At 42.2% G+C, this 15,812-nt stretch overlaps 1 protein-coding gene across 4 annotated transcripts in view; it reads right to left on the bottom strand.

Annotated features, from left to right (window-relative positions):
* LOC105253154 (zinc finger protein 395) overlaps positions 1–15,812 on the bottom strand; it is an 81,139-nt gene that overhangs the window by 63,622 nt on the left and 1,705 nt on the right. The window lies entirely within an intron of this gene.

The raw sequence follows: 15,812 nt of genomic DNA, 5'->3' as shown, positions 1-15,812 counted from the left end.
CCGCCGCGTTTGCCCATTGTCGGCGCGCGCGGCAAAAGGCCGGCCCCCGCGGCGGAATCTAGGCTGCGACCCGCTTCGCCGTATCATTTAGGTCATTGGGTTCGGCCGGGTCCAGCGAAACCGGGTAAACGCGACCCACACCCATTGCCATGAATCTCTCTCTCTCGCGCGCGCGTCATGCGCGGCGGATAGATCGCCCGTGCACGAGGAGCTCCGACGTAACGGCGGCTATTATGCACCGCCGGCTCTCATTGTCGAGGCGAAATGGCATGCGGCGACCGCAATATGCAAAGCGGCTTTGCGTATCGCATGGCATGTTTCGCGAATTAGAGATTGCCAAGAGAAGATTTCCAGGAGAACGATACTTTAATACGCGCATATCGACGTTGAGAGAGAAATCTAGTATCTTTGAATATTTTTCATCCTAAATATCGAGACGTTGTAAAGCTCGTTGCGCGCGAATACGTATCCCAAGGGTCTCGGGACGTGTTTGAAATTTTATATTCCGCAGCAACACGTGTCGCGAAAAATGAGCGTATACGTTACACGATGAACGATGATGTCGCTTCTCCCCCGTGATGCCCGGATTCATCCGCGTATCGCGTATCTCGCGAATTGGCGAGACGGAGAGCCTCGCAACGAGATGGACGAGGCCCGGTGACGTCGCCTCTTCCCGTGACGCCGTTGTACGATTCGCGAATTACGGCATCGAACGATCGATTTCGACGAGAGCGCACATCGGCCAATATTTACCGTTAACGATTCGTACGTGCGAATGACTCGACGTCCTCGTTACCAAGCATACGCGGGCCGTTTTTAGCGCGCCTTCGCGCCGCGTTTTGACGCACGTTGCGTGTCCCACGCGTATGGCGTAGTACGTCCGAGAGAGAGAGAGAGAGAGAGAGAGAGAGAGAGAGAGAGAGAGAGAGGGGGGGAGAGAGGCGAAGCTATACTTCGCCGTTATATCACAGCCGACGTTGCGTAAAATACCACGCGCTCTACGGCCTGGCACACGCTCCTCTTCTGTGTTACAGAGTACGTACGTGGCCGCCTTTCGCCCCTCTCCTGGCCCCCTTTTAAATCCCCCTCGTGATCCCTCTCGTCTCTCGCGTTGCCCTCCGCCTCCTCACCGCCCTCTCCCTCTTCTCCCTTCCCCACCCCCCTCCGAGCCTCCGAGCCTCGACGAGAGAATCGCGTCGTCGAGGCTCTTTATATACGCGCCTTTACTCGCGTATGAAACCACGCCGAGGCTCCCCGTCGTACGCAGCGAAAGTTTGTTTTCGTTCCTTCCGTCCCCGCCCCCGCATCCGCTCTTCGCGCTCTTTACCGTCGTCCTCCTTATCGGAATTCTTTCTTAATCCTCGTATCGGCTCGATTTAATTCACCGGTGAATCGAAGAAACGGATTAAAAGCGGTATCGCCTAATGATGCTTCGGAGAATGTTTATATATTTCAGGGAGATGCAGAATTTAATTAAAATATATTCGATTTACGCATATATTTGTGATATAAAATTAAAGTTTTGTAGAAATATTTTTTTGGGATTCGAGGTATTTAAATGAGAAAATCTGGCAGTGTTTAATTATGCGAGAGTATTGGAGAAAAAGGAAAAATATATATATATCTCCGTATTGTATAAAATTAAAATGTTATTAAAATACTTGGAGAATTGGGACATTTAAGCGAGAAAGTCCGTCAGGACGGAAAGAACTGTCGAAAAACCGGGACGTTGAGACATCCCGCTATTAAAGTGATTGTGCGATGAATGAACGCGTTTAACGTCCTCGCACCACCCATCCGGTGAGAAAGAAAGAAAGAGATAGAGGTGTCTTGTTTTCGACATAACGGATATAAGATCACGGCTCTAGAAGGGCGTGTGCATATAAAGATGGCTCGAAACGCAATCTTAATTCCCTCCTTCCTTCTCTTCCCTTCGAAGAAGGTAGCCAGAAGGTAGCCAGAAGGTAGCCAGAAGAGAACGCATTAAGATAAAAAAGATTACGCGTAACGAGCACGAGAACGCTCGCGATTTCATGCGTGTGATGCATTTATACGTGCGCATTTGCATTCGAAAGTTGAGCAAGTGTAGCGTAAACGATATCGATGTCGGATTGTGCGGTATATCATGAGGAAATGGTGTGCAAGAATAACATGTAATTATGGAACTTCCTACTCTCTACGTCATTTTTTTCTACGGCACTTTGTAGATTCAGGTGGTGGAATCAAGCAACGCCTTCATAAAAAAAAGAAAAAAAAAAGACTTTCGAGCGATATTTTATTTCTCCTGCCGATGAGCGGAGCCTCGAGAGTTTCGTGACCGACGTTGATGTGCGCGGCTCGCGTGCATGATATAATACCGTGAAAATGGCAGTTTTCACCTCGTTCGTTAAAGCCGCTACCGCGAGCGATGACGAAATCCACAAACAGCCACCGACAATGGATTTGCATATTCAGATGAGTTTTTTTTTTTACTTTTGTGACGAAGTATCGCCACTCCTCGAGTGATACTCTGTCATGACAAACACCGGCACGTCGCTCGCGAGCCGTAATTAGTTGTAACAATAACATAACGCAAACACACACACGTACAAACGCCAATTATTCACGCTTCAGCGCGCGGGAGAATCACGCCTCTTTTCGCGAAACGGAGAATCCGACTTCTTCGCACTCTCAACTCGGTCAAATTGCCGGTGCAATAGACGCTAGCAATAAAACGTCACACGCAGTAAACGCGATTATTCCGATTATTCTTGATTATTCCGCCTACTTTTCCCGGTCTGAAATTTCTTCGCGGCGCAGCATCCGCTGCAAAATCACTTAAATCGATGAAGCGGAAGACTAGCGGTCACTCGTTTATCCTACATCCCCGTGAATTCGCGATAGTAAATCCGCCGTGCGAATTCATAACGGAACATCGCCATAAAACTACCTATGAATTCTCTGCATTTGGAGCAAATTTTTCTCGAAAAATATTGAGGGAGCAATTGTCCTTAAATTACAAACGTGTGTAAACAACAAAGAAATTTTCGTAAAGTAAATACGGAAGAATAAACGGATACTTTTATTTTTCATTTAATTTCTCCTATAATATTTTAAATAATTTACAGATATAATTTATTTACATATTTTAAATAAATTTAAAATTTATTTTAAATAATTTAATCACGGATAATCTTTTATTTAATGGTTACAATTTAAGAATTAGATATAGATTCAATGTTTAGAAACTGAAGGCTTGCAACACATGGCAATATTTCTCATCGATCGAAGAAAAGCTCGATTATACAAATTGCATGCCAACAAAAAATGCTAGATCTAAGATACATTACGTATCGTTAAACATATTGCGTAAACTTTCTTATTGCATTCTGTCGGTCGTTCTTGACACATTAGCGGATTGAGGCCTCGGCCAATTGCAACGCATTTCGACACCCGCCCGATATCCGAAAGGCTAAATACTCGATTACGATCTCGTCCGATTTTATCGGACGAAACGCACGACGAAAAATCGTGACATATATGTGAAAGCGGTCTAACCACGTGCGACGTTTTAGACAAGGACGCCGCGGCGGGTGGCCGACGCCTCTGCGCGTATGTGTATACAATCGGATACCTTCTCGACCCACTTTTCTGAGAAAGGCCCGACCTCGCTTTTCTCTCCTCGATGTAGCGAATACGCGCCACTTTTCCTCGTCCTCGTGTTCTATGCGGCGCAACAACCGGCGCGAGCCTCTCGAGAGCGAGTTCCTCTCGTGCGTTCGCGCCATCGACGCAACGTCGGTCGAAACGACCGAGTTTTACGCATTGTTTCCCTCGAACAGCCTGATTGCACGGATCCAGGAGCATCGTGAAAATGATGTTTCCGCACGAGCATCATAGCTGAAGCTAATCTTCGGTCGCGAGAAAATTTCCCCTCGAAGAACTCATCGCGCACGAGTGCGCGAAATCAAGGCGGACGGACGAAGAATGAGAAGAAAAAAAAGTTCAATTTGTCGTGCCCGTCTCCGTTCTCGAAATGCGAGCATTCTCGTACTTGGAAAATCGATAAGTGTTACCCTTGAGCGACCAATCGTATAATTTACGGACAGCTAGGTGCGCGCATCGGTTACTTTGCGTTTCGTCTACGATTGCGGCAGCGATGCAACCGACGTAATCCACGCAAATGCGGGTTTACAGCGCGCGCCGCAAAAAACGCAGCGAATTCAGTCGGCGATCAATTTCGCGCTTTACAGTACCCGCCCCGTCTCGATATTCCGCTTCTTGCTAATCGTAAATCGCGGAGTCGGAAAAAAATGCCCACGCATAAAGCTAAAGCGAGGCGTATTATCGCTGCGCAGCAAGATGATTTCCTTGCCGGTTAAGTGGAAGGAATAATAATGACCGCGGGAGAGAGAGAGAGAGAGAGAGATCGACGGGGAGTCTCTCGCGGAAGCCGGTGTGTGCTCCCCCTCTCCCCTCCGTTCCCTTCCCGTGTGTTACCTCCGCACGCACAAGGTTACATTATCGATCATAATTTACAACGTGTACTGCATCGTTACGTCACTGGGACTTGGTTTACGAGCGAGTTATCGCTGGGTGGGAGAGCGCGCAAACGTACGTGTCCCGCGAGGCATCAGCTGATTTTACAAAGGCGAACTTAAACTTGAAATTATTATAACCGATAAGCTTCTCGTATTCAGCTGGACGGTAAGGTAAGGCGTCACCTTTAGAACACGTGCACGAATCTTGCTACATGTACGTGAGCATTCTCGAAATGTCAGGAATGCGTCCTGTTCGATTCGCCAATTAATATGTATCAATCGCGCATGACAAGGTCGTAAAAAAATTGCTGAGTCGAAATTCGGAGTTGTCACTTTGGCGAAATTCATTTGTCTTGCAATATTGTTGAATATATTCCATAACACACTTTCTCTTGTATATTAATATATATTAATTAATATATAATTAATTAATATATTATATTATTTAATATGCAATTTTTTATAGTACTTTTCGCGTTCATAACGAGGCATAAAAATTGGGATCTGACATACATCGAGCAACTGGAGTCCCACAAAAATATATTGAAAGAAACTGGAAAAAAAAAGAATCGCTTTTCAATCAAACAAGTGCCGAAGCTAATAAAATATAATTTAGATACCGTAGCTTCGATTCCACTTCCTGCAGTCAATATCTAAATCGTATCGTAGCCGCGCAACATTTTTACGATCGCATTTTACACGACTCGGAATATCTTATCACTCGCCTTCGAAATTCAATCTAAAAAACATGCAGGAATCCATTTGTCTCACATTTGAATGAGTAATTTGCATAAATTTCGCGGTACATTGATTCGAGGCGGAAAAAAATCGTTGGTCGATCTCCCGATTTACGCGAGCTGGGAGATCGCCGCCAGCGAAGGTCTCGCTCGCCGGCGACAGGGTCGTAACACGTTTCGCGATACGAGAGCGCGAGCTCTCGTATCCCGGCACGCGCGGCGAGCGTGGGCGAGTCGGCGGCGATTATTTCGTCCGATGGAGGAATTCCAGAACGACGACGACGACGACGCCGGGTGAAGACATACCGACACGCGCGCGTTCCGTTTCGCAATTCCGACTCTCTCGCCGACGACTCCTCTTGGTTCGCGGCGACGACCGAGACGCGCAATTTAACCTATTGCGAAGGGGAAAAACGTCACGTCGAATCGCGATGAACCTTTGCGCGATCGCGCGTATATGCATCGCGCCGCTGCGAGCCGTGACAAAGCCGTTTCAATATCCAAGGTGATTGTTCCCGAGCGTGCTAATGATTGCGACACGACGTTGGCATTCGTCGCGGAATCGCGGCGAGAGGGAGGGGGAGGGTGGGAGGGGAGAGAGGGGAGGAAACCAACTCTCTCGGGGTCGACCGGCCGGCAGCAACCCGAGGTGAGGACAGCGGTGTTGCATTGCCGGGTTGCCCTACGGTCGAGTTTACGAATTCAGTCCGCCTTGTCGTCCAAGCACGAATTCGAACGCGAGTCGAGAGAGAGAGAGAGAAAGAGAGAAAGAGAGAGAGAGAGAGAGAGAGAGAGAGAGAGAGAGAGAGAGAGAGAGGGTGGGAAGGACTGTAATGCTCGGATTACATTATTTATCTTATCCGCGGCTTTTGTAAAAATAAAAACAATTATTTCGTCGCGAATATAAATAGCTTTCGATAACGTTCGTTGCAATCGTATCACGAGGAATATCGGTATCGTTTCGAGCACGAGTGGATGAATTTCCGCTTATGTCATAAACTTCTCGATTACACTGGGACTTTTTTCTTTAACGGAGACCAAATGGAACTTGGAGCCCCGTTGTTATAATTCGAGTTTTTGAGATGATGTTTTTTTTTCTCGAAAACCGATCGTCAACCTATGAATGATCTCGGGTTAAAAAGAAAGTTTTGTTTTATATTAAACTAGCAAACTTTTTTGTATAAGCATTCGTTACGTTAGTAGCTTAATTTCTGCAAAAATTAAAAAGGAATTGTAATTTGCTTGCAAGAATAATTGTAAATGTAATTTGTTTATAAGAAGCTCTGATACATATGGAGGGTGTCTCAAAACTCATAATGAATCTCTTTCAAAGACAGATTCCTGGGATCTGAAGACGATTTTTCCTCAACGAAAATGTCGAGCCACTAATAATAATAATTTTCGAATTATAAGTGATTGGAAATAAGGGATTTTTCGTAAACTAAGCTTTGCAGAAATAAAATATTAACAAAACCACATTTTTCGATTAATTTTAAATAGAGTTTACTTTAGTTGAGTTTTAATTTAAGACTTAATTGCAAAGATATATTATATGATGACAAAATCGGGAACATGCAAAAAATGATGGTCTTCATCGACATTTTCGCTGAGGAAAAATTGTCTCCAAATGATCCCAGAAATCTGTCTTTGAAAAATTCATTATGAGTTTTGAGACATCCTATATTTGTCTATTTCTCTTCCGCGTTTGTCTATCATAGTATTTTAATCATTATTTACGCAAGCATTTCTCTCTTTACCATGTACTTATGTTGCAATAATTCTAGATTGTGTTTTTATGTTTTAATAATTATACACTAAGAAAAAAATAATGTTGAACCAATAATACTAGTGTAATTGGAATTTATTTTATTAACTCAATAACATTTTTAATCAAATCAATATATCATGTATTGATTTGATTAGTAATGTTATTGAATTAATAAAATAAATTTCAATTACACTGATGTTAATTCAACATTACTTTTTTTTCAGTGTGTATTATAATATTTAGTACGTATTCAATGTGTATTATAATAGTTAGTATTTATATATGCAATAATAGATTATGGAAGTAATTAAATTAATTAAAGTTGTTTGTAAAAAATGATTCATATCTAACGGTGGTGTGTGAGAAGAAGAAACGTCTCTTTAGCATTCTTTGTGATTACACTCGCGAATTAATGTCGAAAGAATTCGCGAAATATCGAGAAAGCATACGATGTCGCAAGAGGAGATCTTCGAGTCGTACCGACTCGTGACGACGAAAGAAATTAAAAAGAGAAAGATTTAGAAATCGAACTCCGTGACAGAGAGTCCTTAAGACGCGTAAGTTAGGTTCGTCGACTTCTCCACGGCTTACTCAGCTCGTGGCAACAGGCGTGTCTGATTATATTAATAAAAAGAAAGTCGCGCTGCTGCACGCATGGCCGACGCGGATAACAGAACCCTGGTCGAAGAGCGCGAGCTAAGCTAGGTGTCATAAATGTCTTAACATTCACCAGATGCACTTTCTCGAGACGCTTTTGGAAAAATCGCTCGAGTTATGCAGCCACGTATTTGTAATAACAGTCTGGCAATAATTTACCGGCCAACATTTAACGTGTGTCAAACGTAAGATTGACGAGTTCGATAAGTTTACTCGCAAATACATTTATAAAATGTAATATTTATCAAACATATTTTTCCTCTCTTTTTTTTTTATTTCTCGTCTAAGTTGAATTGTATATCCCCCTCTTCTCCCCGCCCCCTCTCCTGAAGTGATTGACTTAATGATATATACTTTAAAACGTGTCGATCTCTGGGAAGTGTATTAAGATATACGTATATGATGTGGGCAGCACTTCTAGAACGACTTCTTTCTCTCTCTTCGTGCTGTTTATCATGCGCTTAGACTCGCGAACAACGCGTGCACACACGCCGGCGATGCTGGCCTGGTTTAATAGCGTGCAAAGTAGATATCCGCGATCCATCTTGCGTAACCTATTTACTGACCAAGCGATGCGAGCGCATATGACATAATTCAACGCCGAGAAATCTCTCGCATCATCGCGAATACCGTTTTAAACGTTCGACAATAATAGTCTTACCTCCGCAGATCGTATTCTTACCGTACATTTAAATGTTGGATTTATTCGCCAAGTGACAGTCGTGTTCAACATCATAAGAGAATCTAATTTTTTATTTGAATAGAACTAAGAATATACGTGATGTTTCTTTGTAGTCTTGAAACATTTACATTTATTTATCTTTTCAGTCTCCTCAATAACTTTCTCTGTATATTTTGCAGAAATTTAATCGCCTTTTATATCGCGTTTAATTCGAATGTATCAATAGTCGAGAAAACGATAATTTATTAAAGATATCATATGCCCAGGAGCAAACTTTCTCCGATCGACAATGATCACGTTTCTTTTTCTCTATTCTAAACGAGCGAGCATGATCTAAACCGGATGTTGGCCTTGTCGTGAAAACTTCCGATCTGTGGAAAGCGACGCGAGCAAATTCTCCGCATGATGGATTCTTAGCGTTTAACTTCGCGATAACCTTGACAAGACGAGAGAGATTGACCACCTGCTGTCGTGGCGAGTAACTGGAGCGATGAATTATCCGTTGGGTATCATCTTGTGGCCGTCGACAGCTGTTGGATGGACGGGAGGCGCAGGCTCTCTCGCACGAATCCGAAACGAACCGGCATTCGTGGGATAAGCGAGGCTACGACGGAACAAAAAACAGCAAGAAGATATTAAAACTCCGGAGGCCGCACCGGCGGAAAGATAAGACGGAGTTATTTACCGGAAGCGTTAGCTCCCGGCCCAGATAATGCGGCCTGATTGCGCGGTTTACGGAGAAACATCCGCGAGACGTCCTTTGCGCGTCGCAGAAATGTTGGTTCGATCAAATATTTGTACATTAATCTCGCAACACACCACGTGTACGTATACAAAATACACGTGCGTACACATGTACAGTCATATAGTCAGTAATTTCCGCTAATGATACGCTGTAATGTTATCCAATTATTAGCAATGTTCGTAACAATTTCTGCGGTATATTTGTGCGTAGCTCGTTTTTCCGATATTGGGTCAATGACGAAATAAAGTACCAGATGAGCAAACGCTTTACGAGAGACTACCAATCAATGAGGTTACTCAATGACGATTCAACATCGTATATATATGTGCAGAGCGTCCGGAGGAAAATACACTTGAATAACTCGTAAACAGCAGGTGTAAGAGAAATAATTATTTAAATAAAAGTTGTGAAGTGTGTAGGACCAAGCTGGACGTAATGTCATCACTTTATATTTTTTAGCGTACATTTATTGGACTAATCAATATTCGACGTAAAAAGTTTCAAACGAAATAGCTAAAAATTGAATATTTTACGAGATATTTCATAATTTATATATCAAATATATAGATGTATATATATATATATATATATATATATATATATATATATATATAGATATCAAATTAAAGTATATATAAAATATCCTAAATAAATTATTTCATTCCTTCCTTTATAAATTTTTATGCTGATTTTATTGAGTTGATTGATTTATAAAAATATCAGGTGATTTCAATAAAGAAAACTGAGTCGGATGATTTACGTCGAATTATAAAATGATGAGATGGTGATGACATCATGTTCCTAGCTTGCCATCTATATACTCTATAAATTTATTTAAACAATTATTTTCTACTGTTTACGAGTTATTCAGGTGTATTGTTTCGATGATTTCGGGGACACCCTATATACAAGATATCAGGGCAATCTCTTCTCAAACAAAAAACTCTTGTAGCTTACCTCGAGAGCTTTTCAAAACACTATAATAAAGTATTTTTCCATCGAGTACTTTTCAAGTTATGAGGTTTGAAATAATTTCTTAATTTTTACATAAACCATAAAATATTTATAGTAAAATATTCATAAAATATTAATAATAAAATATTCATTCTTCGATTATCTTACCTTAATACTTTTATATACAAAATAATGAGAGGAATCAATTGGTGTCAATCAAAAGAAAACACATAATTGTTTCGAGAAAAAAAAAATCGTAATCGTTAATTGCAAGTTACATATTTTTTCTAAGATAATCGAAAAATGAATATTTTATTAGATATTTTATGGTTTATGTAAAACTGAGAGATTATAAGTCTCATAACTTGAAAAATACTCAATGAAAAAATATTTTATCATAGTGTTTTGAAAAGCTCTCGAGCTACAAGAGTCTTTTTGGGGGAAGAGATTGCCTTGACACCCTATATATGTGCAGTCTCGTTGATACCTCACCTTTATACATCACAGTTCGTCCATTCGCGGCCTACGACACGCCGGTAGACGCGAGTCTCGCACGCACGAGTTCGACGCGTTGTTTACGTCTCGCGTCGTCGTAGACGCGCGCGCTTATACGTATGTGTTACAATTGGGGGCAGTCAGGTTCGACCGGCGGGGCCGGCCGGTGCCGGGATGTCTATCTTTGGATTCACGCACGAGAGAAGCGTGTGAGCGCTCGCGCGAATTCTCTTACTCAATCGGCTCGCACCGCGTCGTACCGTACCGTACTGTACCGTACCGGTGACTGGTGACACCGTTAAACGCCGCGGCCATTATTTCGAATGCACAGCCGGATATTTCCGTGGCACGGCCGGTGCACTTTCCGCGAAACGCATTCTTAAATCGCGTAACGTCGTAGAGTTCCACCAGGTTCTACCTTCCCATCATCGCGAGTGAGATGCATCCGGAGCCGGCGGTGGTCAATCGCGACCGTCTTTTTCTCTTCCACGACGAGCAAATAATTTGCAATTTTGCTGCATTTGATATAGAGGCGGCGGTGAATTTATAACGCAAAATTCCAAATTTATATTTTATAAATTTAAAAATCTTAATCCTTTTTTTATCCTCTCGATAATAGTTATAGACAATATAAAAAATAAATAAAAAATGAATATATTTTTATATAAATATAATACAATTAGAATATAATACAATAAATATAATACAATTAGAATATATTTATTTATATAAATATAATACATACGATAATATAATAAATATAAATATAAATATAGTAAATAGGAAAAAATATATAAATATGAAAAAACGCGCGATAGTCTTATAAATTTAATTATTGTCCAAGTAAAAAAAATTATAATTAATTTCCCTCATTCGAGATCAATGCTTTCTTTTATTTACTTCAGTCGATTTTTTTGACAAAATACAATAAAACACATGAGAAGTTTTATCGATAGAGAGTTCTCTATCGTCCTTGGAAAGATTTTTAATTATTAAAATGTAATTTATATATCTTCGGAATTAGAGATGTAAATTTCATGCAAAAATGTAAAAGGTTGTGTGTATGTTTATTTAACGAAGAACACTCTCCCATCGTGTGCCGAGTTCCGCCATCATCTCGCAATAAAATGCGCGATTCAGCGGTACTCAACTTCATCCGTCATGTGATCGTCCATTTGCGTCAGTGCGTTGACGTTTTACGTATTTGAATGACTTCACCTTGCAAGGTTGCGCTGATAAGTCATGACCGTGGTTAGTGAAATCTATATTTGTCTCGGATGAAGACGACTGATTGAACGACTAAAGATACGTTTATAAATGACATCGACATCTTTTGGCAACGATACTATACTGTATTAATTATTCCTGACATGAACCAACCATTAAACTTAATTACTAATGTCGCAATTAAAATCTTGACGCGCAAAATTAATAATTAAAACATTCAACAATAATTGAAACATTTAAATTTTGCATTTTCACTTCTACTTGCGCATAAATTTCAATTGCATAACGAAATTGTAATTTTTTTTACGCTTCAATGCGTATCGCGTATCAAAAAAAATTTATAGTGCATCTCAATCACTCATTAACCTTTAGCTCAGCTGCTTATGCATCATTAACATAACAGACTGCGTACGGTATAAAGATTTCATTGTTTGCTTTCATTTTTCCCTTAATATTAATATTAAAAAGTATAACAATAAAAAAGTTATATTTTTTTATATTTTAATAAATATCTGAAATTTAATTTTTATTAAATTTAATTGTTTGTATGGAATAAAATGACATTTAATAAGATGAAATTTAATTTTTATTACCAATTATTTGTATGACAAAAATTAATTAATTAATTAATTAACTAAATAGATGATAATTTATGAAATTATATGTATAGCATTTATATGCACGTATACGAAAGCATCTCATTCAAACGCTTATTCGAATATTCCTGATTCATCAAACAGTTAAAGGTTAATGATGAATTAACATTTCGTTGTAAACTCTGACATAGGAGGAAAATGTTTGCGTCTCACATAAACTTGTTAGACGCAAAAAAATAGCGCAAAAGCATACGTAAGCTTCGAAAATCACCGTCTGTATTATACGTATTTAAATTAACGAGCTCCGCTATTTATCGATTCACGATTGAGCGACCTTCGGCGACGTTAAAAATCTGCCATACATGCGCTCTTCTTCTGCCTATCTATATTACACGTGTAAACAAATGTCTAGGAGATATCTCGTTTGAAGAATCGTTACTACGCCTTGGAATTCTATCGAGACGTTAATCGCGGCGCCTCGCGATTATAGCCGATGATAGAGCGTACAAACCGGATCGTAAAAACTCGGGGGAATCGAGACGTCGTGCATTGATTGCGTCAATCATTTACACGCGCATACGCACGTGTACGGAAATCGCGAGGACGTCCCGCAAAATTGCAAGGTTGCGCGAAAACAAAAAGACGTATAACTGCTTACCTTGCGATCGAGACAAAACTCATGGCCGGAGGACACTTCGCTCCGTTCTTCAGAGATACACGCATTTGACGTAGAAATCCAATCGTATAAATCATAGACGACGCGCCACGGTTAGTCGAGCGATCCCGACGAAATGATACCGGGACGCGTGACACGCTCGGCGGAGAGGGGAGAGAGGGGGCGTGGGGAGACAGGGAGGGATTTGTACAATAAAAGCCGCGAAAAACCGGACGCGTACTGTACGGATACGGCTCGTTTTTCCAGCGCAACACGGTTTCTGCGAAATGGAGCCGCGCGCCGGTCACGCCTGAGCTGTCTAACGGAGATGGAGCGAGAGAGAGAGAGGGAGAAGGAGATATCGCGTTAATGCGTTCCACGTGGGGTCACCCCCGGTAGCCGGTGCACCGGGCGAGTACTACCGTATCCGCTTCGCGCGTGCATAAAAGCCGCGGCTATCGCCTCGTACCCGCTCGCACGCTCACGCATGCGAGCGTGCATGCGTGCGTGCGTGCGCGCGGAGCTGCCAGTGCCTCTCATTACGAATCTCGACGCGCTTATACGTAGCGGTATCACGACTACGTGTATATTTCTCCGGCACGCTTCACCGAGCGTGGACGAACTACACCCGAGGGATAAGACTCCCTTTGTGTCGGGAAATTCCGGCGTAGAAATATAAGCTTGACGCGAGGGAGATTTTCCACCTTTGCAAGGATCAGCGAAGCCTATCGATCATTGAAAACCGATTGCGAATTAACGAAATTCAATTTTAAGTCAATATTATTATTTGCGTTGGGCGAGTTATTTAATTTCGTCCGACAGAAATATCCCCCTGTAAGCGAGAGAGGAGGGCGAAACGAAAGATTGTCATCGTGTGGAAATTTTGTAGTTGCGACGATTTAGTCCTCACGTTATAGGCATTTATCACGGCATACTGCGTTTCCATGAGCGTGCAAAAATGCATGCGGCGGAATGGCCCGTAATTCGAGCCGGGAGAAAATTGACAGATCGCGAGGCGTGTGACGTCAACGACGCGTTTCCCTCTGTTAACCCACTCGTTAACCCGCTCTTATCGACTTTCAATTTTGCCATCTCGGATTTCGTTGCACGAGCCCCTGGTTTCTTGGTCAACTTTGTAAATTTATTGTATTATTTTAATATTCGTACATGTGTGTCGCATATTGATTTCATAAATTGTTACGCTAGCCGCGAAAATAACGCAGTTTATATTGAACTTTTTAGATATAACAATTTTTTAACAATTTTTAAGTTATTATTGACATTTCAATAATACCCCAAGAAATGATAAACAATTACTCTATACTTGCGTTTGAAAAGATCCATATTTTCCGTTAACAAGATGAGAGAGATCAAAAATCAGATGCTTATAAAATCAAACTCTTTAAATACACATATGATTTATTTAATTCGGACATTTAACGAAGCAAATAAAAATAATCTATTTAGAAAAAAACGTGAGAGAAAAGTGCGAAAAGGACTCGGATATTTTCAAGTTTACTCCGTGTGTCTCGTCTCATTATATATAAAATCATTCTCTTAGCGCTCGGGAAGCTTTTCTACCGAAAATGACGATGAGAAGGGAAAGAAGGCCAAATGAGGCGCGGCTGGATTCTCCGGCGTGAGTCTCGAAGCCAAGCATCTAGCAACGCGTTCGAATTGGGATGCAACGCGTGGTGAGGTAAAGCCTCCCTCTTCCTCTCCCCTCCTCACCGCTCGCCCATCATCTATCCCATGAACGCAGGGCGAGAGGAGAGTCCGCGCGCTCATGCGCACCGCGTAAATGGGCCAGCCACTCGATCGTCCACTTTAGGAACGAGGTCACGAAAATTAAATTTTCTGATTAACGACACACGCGCGCACACCGCGCCGTCCCTGTCGCTGTCGCCGGTTCGCGTCGACAATTTTACGAGATTCTCCTTCTTTTTAATAGCCCGCCCGTATCCTCTTCGTCTTGTCGCCGTGAATCTTTTTTTTCTTTCTCGTTCCGTTCTCGCGAGAAGCTTCACAAGCTCCGAGTTGTAACTCGGATTATTCCCAGCGGCCCTCCCGCGCGCGCGTACATCTTGGATCGACGCGGCGTCGCGTTCCATCGAAGGGGGAAACCGGCATGAATCTGACGAAATTAGATCACGCACGGATCTAGTGATACTGGCCGCTCGATGTTATCGGGCGAGCGTATTGCTCCGTTATGGAGCACTCGCATCTCGCGAAACGGGCGGTAGCGCGCGCGCAAGCGCGCTCTTTGACAGGTCGCTAATCTGCGTCCGAGCGAGAGAGAGAGAGAGAGAAAGAGAGAGGCCCGGGATATGACGCCATGTATATCTCGTAGTATGCCGGCCGCAGCATTACGCCTTCGATTCGTTAATCTTCTCAAGGATCGTTAACCCGTCAGTCGCTAAGAATACCCCAATCTCATTGTGACATGTGCGGCGTCTACAACCGGTTCCCCCGAGAACGCGTCGCGACCTCTCTTCCTTTCAAATGCGTCTCTTCTACGCGAAATAAAAATGCAAGGCCGCGCGACTTTCGATCTTATCCAAGTTTACTCGAAATGACTCCCGGAGAGAAGAAACGCGTCACGATTTTTTAAGAATGCACGTCGCGTCACTCTTAAAGTTAGCTAACGACAAGTCAGGAAAGCACTAGGGGCGTTTCTCATCGAATGAATTGCGCATGCAACTTTGTTTCAAGATATGTAAACTTGAGCGGATACCTCACAGTCTCCCAAGGTTCCACGGGGTGAAAAATATCGCGG

Source organism: Camponotus floridanus, unplaced genomic scaffold (assembly GCF_003227725.1).
Source record: "Camponotus floridanus strain SB8 unplaced genomic scaffold, Cflo_v7.5 scaffold184, whole genome shotgun sequence".
NCBI lineage: Eukaryota > Metazoa > Arthropoda > Insecta > Hymenoptera > Formicidae > Camponotus > Camponotus floridanus.
The sequence above is the reverse complement of the archived record's forward strand: the minus strand, read 5'-3'. Positions and strand labels throughout refer to the sequence as shown.